Below are 7,371 nucleotides of genomic sequence, written 5' to 3'. Positions count from 1 at the left end.
GATGTGTGGCAGAGAAGGACAATATACAAGTTCAGATGCAGGTGGATTATTGGAAGTAGTGGTGGGGGCTTGTGGAAAGTCTCTTCTGATTGTCCTTATTTTCTCAGTGAACTAGGTGGCAAGGTCATTAACTGAGGTAGTAGGGAATGGGCTGGAAATATGAGGGAAAAGAAGGGATGAAATACTTGTGGGGAAACTTCTGAATATAAATGGAATAGTGAAATGTAATATTATTGTCAAGCAACTTGAAAGCACATAATCAAGGTTTATGATTAGGAATTTTAATTGAGAGCAGGCTATGGGTATGGGGGTGTGTGGGGGGGTGCGTGGGTGCGTGTGTGTGTTCTAGCCACATGTGGTGTACAAGTGTATATGTGGAATAACAAACGGTTAGCAACTCTTTCCATAATATAATGATGAAATCAGAGAAGGTTGAGAAGTTTGGAATTATAAGCTAGTAAAAGAGAATGAGGTCACGCTAGGTGTGAGGTACAGAGAAAATGTTAGGACCAATGTTTTGCAAGTGTTCTGGGTTGAACTGTGTCCCCCAAAAGATACGTTCAAGACCTAACCCCTGGTATCCATGAATGTGACCACATTTGGAAATAGTCTCTGCAGATGTAATCAAATTAAGATGCGGTCATGCTAGATTAGGGTGGCCCTAATGTAATAACTGGTGACCTTATAAGAAAAGGAAATCTGAAACAGACACAGAGGTAAGACAGCCATGTGAAGACACAGGTGGAGAATGGCATTATGCTGCCACAAACTAAAAAGCACTGGGGCGCCTGGGTGGCGCAGTCGGTTGAGCGTCCGACTTCAGCCAGGTCACGATCTCGCGGTCCGTGAGTTCGAGCCCCGCGTCAGGCTCTGGGCTGATGGCTCAGAGCCTGGAGCCTGTTTCCGATTCTGTGTCTCCCTCTCTCTCTGCCCCTCCCCCGTTCATGCTCTGTCTCTCTCTGTCCGAAAAATAAATAAATGTTGAAAAAAAAAATTTAAAAAGCACCAAGAAGCCTAGAAACCACCAAATCTAAAAAAGGCAAGGAAGGATGCCTCTGCATGGCCCCGCTGACCCTTGATTATGGACTTCTTAACTCTTGATTATGGTCTCCAGAATTGTGACAGAATAAATGCCTGTTGTTTGAAACCGCACAGTTCATGGTACGTTGTTATATAGCAGCCCTGGTGAACTAACACAGTAAGTCAGAGCAACATCAAAGTTGTAGCCGAACCAGAGATATTTAGCCGTGGCGACAGGAAGTGATGGCTGGACCACTCAGGATGGAGTGCTTATCTATGGCAGAGTGGTAGATGGAATGTGAAGATCATCGGATAACAGAACTTCAAGAAACTGAGATGCCAGGGAATTGCAAGGATTATCTTTGTGGATGTTAAAATCATCAAAAATGAAGCCAATAGTGACATTAGAGAGAGTGATGCAAATGTGGAAGTCCAAATATGACACTAACACTGGAAACTGATTTTAGGGTTTTAGATGACAACAAAAAAGAGGGAAATGGGTAGAATCCTCTGATGACATAAGATTTAAAGCTGACATTATTTTGTATGTTTAAAAGCATCATTCAATTGGTAACAATATGTATTCTTCAAACTGACTTTGTGTGTAGCCTTATATTTGACATTTATCCATATAAATATATGTTCACCAATTTCTGCCGTGTAGTAGACCATTGAAAGCTACGCCAGATTATTTATCAATTCCCCTGTTAATAGATGTCTGTTTTTTTCTAGTTCTTAATGATAAAAGCAAAACTCTTTCATTGTTTTTTTTTTGTTTTTATCTTACTGCACCTATAATTTTGTGTCCATTATTTTATTATTTATTTATTTATCTATCTATTTAGAGAAAAAAGAAAGGCTTTAGTCAAAATCTTTACAATAAAATAATTATAATTACAAATGGAATGGAAATGAATAGTTTTCCAAGCAAATCTAATACACAAACATGCCATCTTTTAGAGTAAAATGCCAGTTTAACATTCTTAAACAGCTATGTGAGACAATGGCTCTGCTTTGTGCGAAACACGATAAGCAAAATTAAGAAAAAACTCTGCAAAATTCTTTAGTTACTCAAGGAAATTGTCTAAAAAGAAAATAGTACAAGAAAAAAAAAAAAAGGAGTACATTCTAGTATTTGATTTGTATACAGAGGCTAGCATGACCAGCACTGATGTAAGCCTCATACCTGCTAAATAAATCTTTGGGTAGTTTCAGTTTGAAGTTAATAGCTGAAGTCCTAGAAACTGTGCTTTTCTGCAGCCACATGGCCAAAAAGGTAGATGTTATCATAAAGGTGCCCTACAAAATCTTCACTAATGTGTTGAGCAGCACGACAGATATTTCAAATAAATTCTTTTTGACATTTTATTCTTTACATGAGGTCTAGTGAGGTCAAGGGAAAGTAGAATCAATGAGCAGCACAGTATGTAGACAACATCAGGACTGAGGCCGAGTTCTTGCATTAAATCGGGGTTACAAGCACAGAATCTATGTGAGAACTTTGTTATGAGACTTTCAAGATACTCCTCATGCTCTTCAGAGGCGTTGATATGATGAACTAATTCTCTCGGTGCATTGGGCAAGAATTGATTTCTAAAATTATGCAACATTACAAGGTCATCCAAGACATCTCTTTTTCATCAAGATAGAGTCTCCTTTTTTAGTATTCTTGTACACAAGATAAACTTTGCTATTTCCCTTGGTGACTCATCTAGGATACCCTTGGACATAAAGTAGTTTATTCCCTCCTCTGGGTTGGCATTAAAGGTGAGGCTACCTTCATCCAGCCGCATATACAATTTTCTGAAAGCAAATCCTAGGGGAGGGTTCTTACTATACATGGAACAGTGACCCTAAGTGGATTGACACAACTCTCGCCAGAGAAGTTCATCATTTGCAAGGTCCTGCCAAACGCATGACCCTAGGCAGAAGTCCGTTGCATTCAGGTAGGACAAGAGGGTAAAGCTTAGCTTGGGGCCATTTCCAGATTAATGAATGTTTCCTGATCTTTAGCTTCCTGTGCCTTCAAAGGATGATATATATCAATGCCTCCTTGGACTTGTTTACGACAACGACCGGTGTTTGACGACCATCCTGCTCTGCTGTCTGGTGAAGTAGCTGGGCTCTCTATGGCCTTCCTGCTGTAGCTGCTGGTCTCCCGCCACTCTCCACAGCCCCTCACCAATCTGCAAGCTGTTAGAAACAGGCTCACGTGACTCTGGAGGTGGGGAGGCGGGGGGGGGGGGGGGGGGGGGCCAGCATGGAATCTGTAGGTCAGGCTATCAGGAAAGACAGGCTGGAAGTCTCTGGAATGGGCTGAAACTGCCTTCCGCAAGCATATTTCTTCTTCTGGGCCTGCCATTATTTTAAAATTGTGTCTCCTGTCTTTCTTGGCTGGCCTGTCCTTTCTGAATTTTGTTTCTCTTTTATTAGCCTTTGCAAAAACTTGGCTTTTTTTTTTTTTAATATATATTCTTTGTTTTTTGTTTCCTAGAAGTGATAATTTATTATTTTTTTATCGTATTTATTTGCATATTTCTAGACGTTGTGGGAGCACTATTATGATTATTATTTCACTGTTTGATGTAGAATAAACACTTATGTCATTTATTCTGATTTTTCTCAATTTTTAAAAAAATTCACTTGAGATTTTAAATTTCTATGGTTTTTGCTACATTTCACAAGTATAGATATCCTCTCCATTCAGTTATTAATATTTTATAATTTCCAGTGAGTTATTCTTTGAATTCAGTTTTAACTAATAACATGGAGAATGTTACATATGCTTTCAATTGTATGTTTTGTTTTGCTTCTTGCATGCCCCTTTTTTCTTCTAAGCTTTAGGTCTTTTTTGTTGAGATTCATCTTCTACTAATTCCTTCAACAGTGTTAAAGCCTCTTATGCTTTTGTATACAAATATTTTTATTTCCTAGTCAGTCCTGAATCACAGACATTCAGCTAGAAGTATACAGTGTCTGCCTGATAAATTATTTTTTGCCATTAATGACTCCCTTTATCTGTATAAAAGTGTATTAATTGTATATTAACATTATTATATGTGTAATACTTGGCTGATCCCTTCCTATTTCTTGAATTTTAAACTTTCTTAGTCATTATATTTTAGGTATGATTCTTTTAAATAAAATTTGTTACTTTATCAGACCTAACATTCTCTGTATTTAAAGAGGCAGATTTATATTTGGACATATTTCAATCAATTTGTTTTGTTTTGTAGACCTACTCATCATGTTTTCTTTGTTCTTTTTACTTTATTTTGACTTCTTTAAAACTGATACACTTTTATCTATTTTCTTTTCCCCATTACAATTTCGGTTGTTATTTGTATTCCAAATTTTGTGTATGTGTACCTGACACTTTTTACCTCTTTCTAGAAATAGATCACTCTTCATTGTACAACTTAATGAATTTTAACAAAGTGAGCATGTCCTTATAACCAGCCTCCAGATTAAGAAGCCAAAGATTCCAAACATTCCAGAAAATCCTTGGTGCTTCCTGCCAGTCACTATCTGTAGCTGCTTAGCTTTCTGTGTGGCATGTTAACCTAATTCCTTAGATTCATCCCCCAGTTAACAAATTCTCTGTTTAGCTCCAACTAATCTCTTTAGTCTTTCTGTTGAGTTTTCAGTTCCATTTTTGTACACGTACTATTCACAAGTTCTATTTTATTTTTTCACATTTGTTCTTTTCTTCCTTTATTAGCTCTTCGATTGTTTTAAGTCAATTAGCTCTTCGATAGTCTATATTTAATGGTATCCTGATTATTCTCCTATTTTAGCTTTTAATTTCAATTTCCATTTCTTTCTTGCAACTACTATCACCCTCATGGAGGCTCCCTTGTCTTGTTTTAAAATTGAGTTTTATGAGTTAATTTTCATTTTCATCAACCTTTTTTTTTCACATCTCATCATATTCTTTCAGTTTCCGTGTTTCTGACAAGGTTATATAGATTTCAGTATTCTAGGGGAAATTTTAGGTGAATATTATCAATTTGAAAGCCGGGTTTAGACCTGTTTGGCTCCAAGCCTTTGATTTTTCCTAGCTGCCTTTATACCTTTTTACTCAAGACTGTAGAACAGAACAGAAATTTTATGGCCACATCTTTGTTTGTGTATAGAGTTTTTCCAGTTCACTTTTAATGGATGGAGAATATCTATGAAAAGATTTTCAAGCAGTATTTTACACAGCCTGAGGCCATTTTTTTTGTCTTCCTGGGTAGATTAGAAGGCTAGGCTTCAGCCTCTAAAGCCTAAATATACAGTCAAAATCTCTATGGGCTATAGGGCCATTAACACACACCATGTTAATTTTTATTATTCTTTGTACTCCTGAATCTTTCCTTTCATTCCTTTGTGTTTGACTAGATATTATTTTTTAGAGTGTTATTGTACATATAATCTCATCTTAGTAGCAGATAGGATATTCTCTGAGTCAGCTTAGGGCATCGTGTTTTTAATAAAAGAAAGGAGTATAAACACTCGACTAACTTTTCCTATTAAAGACAGTAGGCGGCTGGACTCGTCTGTGTCTCCTTTACTGTGCTTAATCCTCATGACCCCTATTCTCTTTTGCACATTTCTCACTAGCCTCTGTTGTTACTCCTCAAACAACCAGAGACCTAATCTCCTCACTCATATGCGGCAGTTCTTCCATTTCACTCCAAACACCAAAACTCTTTCCTGAACTTCAGTTTCATCAAATGTAATTCCCAGGAATAATTTCTCTAATTATAGACTTAGGAAAATCAATTTACCACTCTATTTTTAAAAATTAGTTTTTAAACGTTGATTTTTCAATAGCATATTGTAGAAAAGACACTCTCATTATTAGAGAAAACAAAAACAAAAAGCCCATGGGGCGCCTGGGTGGCTCAGTTGGTTGAGTGACCAACCTCGGCTCAGGTCATGATCTCATGGTTTGTGAGTTCGAGCCCTGCGTCAGGCTCTGTGCTGACAGCTCAGAGCCTGGAACCTGCTTCTGATGTTGTGTCTCTCTCTCTCTCTGCCCCTCCCCCACTCATGCTCTGTCCCTGTCTCAGAAATAAATAAACATAAAAATTAAGCAACAACAACAACAAAAGACCGAACATGCTCTATAAGATTTATAACTCCAAGGTAAGAAAGGACTGGAAAATCATGCACACAAAACTGTAAGGAGACATAAAACTATCATGAAAACCATGGTTATGCCACAATCCTTGATTAGCTGGAATAGCAGTTTGGTATACATCTTATACCATACGTAAAGTCATTAGTCAGCAGAGTGAAATCATTCCAATACTGATTAGAATGATTCAGTTTGCTGCAAATTGAAATCATCCGATTTGCTGATTTCAGATTTTCATATTTACTTTCTTTTGCTCATATGTTCTCTAGAGTCAAAGAGTTTTCCTATATGATTTCTTCAAGCTATTTGGTTTAATGTTTCAAAACTATGATCATTAAAAGTGAGGCTTTTTTGCTTCGGATTCTGTGTCTCCCTCTCTCTCTGCCCCTCCCCTGTTCATGCTCTGTCTCTCTCTGTCTCAAAAATAAATAAAAAACATTAAAAAAAAATTTTAAAAAAGTGAGGCTTTTTGTCGCACAACATTGTGAATGTACTCAATGCCACTGAATTGTGCACCTCAGAAGGTTAATTTTATGTTATGTGAATTTCACCATAATAAAAAAAAAGTGGGATTTTTCTCATCACCAATGTTGACAGAGTAGAAACAATTAATTTCTACTTATGCACTGAATTCACTTCTGACTTAGTCCTTGCTTAAATTCACACTTAAGCAAGAGGTGGAAATAAGACCTCTGAGAGACTGTGTCTGGCATCCCCTCATTTTTGCACCCAATTTCCCATTAATATGTACATTCTATTAATATGCACATTAATACGCACGCTACTACCTGATTTTCACCTGTGCAATTCCAGGAACAGCTCTAATGACAGTTTCCCTGTTTGACAAATACCTTAAGCTTTCTGCAGTATTAAAAGTGGAGATAGGGGCGCCTGGGTGGCGCAGTCGGTTAAGTGTCCGACTTCAGCCAGGTCACGATCTCGCGGTCCGTGAGTTCGAGCCCCGCGTCGGGCTCTGGGCTGATGGCTCAGAGCCTGGAGCCTGTTTCCGATTCTGTGTCTCCCTCTCTCTCTGCCCCTCCCCCGTTCATGCTCTGTCTCTCTCTGTCCCAAAAATAAATAAACGTTGAAAAAAAAAAAATTAAAAAAAAAAAAAGTGGAGATAAAAAACTTCCTCTTGGGGCACATATTCATGTCGGTTAAGCGTCTGACTCTTGATTTCAGCTCAGGTCATGATCTCCAGGTTCGTGAGTTCAGGCCGCACATGA

General features: G+C 37.8%; 1 pseudogene; it reads right to left on the bottom strand.

The window, feature by feature from the left end:
* Positions 1-1,893: 1,893 nt before the first annotated feature.
* On the bottom strand, positions 1,894-5,592 carry LOC121036855 (F-box only protein 8-like; annotated as a pseudogene).
* Positions 5,593-7,371: the final 1,779 nt, after the last annotated feature.

This window comes from Herpailurus yagouaroundi, unplaced genomic scaffold (assembly GCF_014898765.1).
Source record: "Herpailurus yagouaroundi ecotype Mexico unplaced genomic scaffold, PumYag 28, whole genome shotgun sequence".
NCBI classification, from domain to species: Eukaryota; Metazoa; Chordata; class Mammalia; order Carnivora; family Felidae; genus Herpailurus; species Herpailurus yagouaroundi.
The sequence above is the reverse complement of the archived record's forward strand: the minus strand, read 5'-3'. Positions and strand labels throughout refer to the sequence as shown.